Below are 1,886 nucleotides of genomic sequence, written 5' to 3'. Positions count from 1 at the left end.
CAAGAAAGTGACTGCTGTGAGCAGGGACCTCAAACCACTCACAAGAGCTGCAATTTAGTGCACAGTCTCGTGGTGAGATATTAGATAGAGGTATGGTGCCAAAGATCTATCATTTTTGGACTTTGTGTAGGCTCAGGGTTAGGGTGGTGTGCACCTGATTCACTCCAGAGTGACTTTCCACACACCCGCTTCCTTGGTCTTTAACAGCGACCTATGAATGCAGACCCAATAGGAACTCCAGAGGATTTCAGCTCCCATGGTTTGATTTGAATACAGTAGTAGCATTTGACTAAGTGCACATATTTGAAATAATCCAGAGGTTACATATAAAATGATGCATGGTGATGACTTAAAAAAAAAATGAATTCAGAAATGGAGCATCTCTTTTCCTGGCCAGTGGGGGCTGCTGCCTGTGGCACTGCAGCACCACCTCTTAGGGTGCCATGCAGCTTGAGGGCAGTCTAGCCCTCTGCCCCACCATGCCCCACCTCAGCCCACCTGCCTCCCAGCTCCTCCTCCGCTGCTGCCCCAAGGCTCCGGCCTCCTAGTCACTGCCCTGGGTGCCCTTAAGCTGCATGACACTTTTCCAAGGGCTGCAGGAATAGGGTGTGGTGAAGGGCCTGAGGAACCCTATATGCTATGAAGCTCAAGTCCCCAACTGAGGTAATTTAGGTGATTAGCAAATGGATAGATAACTTGGTCTAGGGAAAGGATATGAAGTATGTGAGGTTATTAACATCACCAAAGAGTGGTTGTAAGAATTCTTAAGCCAGTGAAGATAAAGGAGATAAAAACGATAGATTAACATTCTGGAGAACCTTCCTGTGGAATATCATTAAATTGATTGACACTGTGAAGTCCTCTGTGTTAAGACACTGGCTTTGGTATTTGAATATATCAATATAAATAATATAGATTTTAAGCAACTTTACAGGATCTGGACAGACTGTGATATCTGGTTTTATATGGATGAAGTACTTCAAGTTCTGGATTACTGACCAGCAGGGAATTGTACTTAGGAATGTGAAACCTCTTGTGGACTGTAAGATGCATGACTTTAGCTTAGATATGTGGTGTTTGGGATAAATGCTAGCAAGCATGATCTCAGAAAAAAAATCCTTCTTACACGAATAGGACAACTACCACCAGCTTGTTTGAATTGTCGAGGTTCTGGATACAGATGAGCTGTATGGCGATTTGAAGAAGTATGGCATATATCTAGATCCACCCATCAGTGATATTCATGGGAATGCTGGGAAAACTTTATGCATAGTGAGAACAGACACCTCATCAGCCCTGAGACCCTGGACCTTTTGGACAAACTTCTGCAATAGGACCTTCAACAGAGACTGGCTGCCAAAGAGTCCGCAGAGCACCCATACTTCTGCCTCACGGAGAAGGAGCCACCCAGCTCTGTTTAGGGAGGGCTGTGCTTGCCAGGGGTCTCAGAGTAGCTGGGTGAAGACTGGAAAGTGATGGGCAATGTGGCATTGATGCTTGGCAGTAAACCAACCAAATACAGATCTTGCAGGAAAACTACTGTGTAATCTGAAACGTTAGTCGTATCTTCTAAACACAAAGAAGGGTAAGACCAAATAGTCTGTCAATAAAACAAACAAACTCTGGCAGGACCTAGTCACTGAGGTCCTCTGTAGGTAGGACAGGGCCCAAGAGAATACTGTAGCCCCAGTCCTGCAGAAGTTGTGACGTGCTCACCTCTGGTTACAGCTCCACAACCAAGAGGAGACATATACCGCAGCAGGTGTGGCCTACAGTGTGTGAATGCAGCAGGGGTGCAGGTAAGGTCAGGAACGGAGGGACCTTTCCCTTCGGAATGCATGAGAGATGAGAGACTAGATATTGTTGCACAGTTATCTGTATTGAAC

The 1,886-nt window shown here is 45.7% G+C and overlaps 1 pseudogene; it reads left to right on the top strand.

Moving 5' to 3' along the window:
* Positions 1-683: 683 nt before the first annotated feature.
* LOC118708451 lies at positions 684-1,421 on the top strand (annotated as a pseudogene).
* The last annotated feature ends 465 nt before the right edge of the window (positions 1,422-1,886 follow it).

This window comes from Pipistrellus kuhlii, unplaced genomic scaffold, assembly GCF_014108245.1.
Source record: "Pipistrellus kuhlii isolate mPipKuh1 unplaced genomic scaffold, mPipKuh1.p scaffold_m20_p_6, whole genome shotgun sequence".
Classification (NCBI taxonomy): domain Eukaryota; kingdom Metazoa; phylum Chordata; class Mammalia; order Chiroptera; family Vespertilionidae; genus Pipistrellus; species Pipistrellus kuhlii.
Note: the sequence above shows the minus strand (reverse complement) of the source record. Positions and strands in the feature narration are given on the sequence as shown.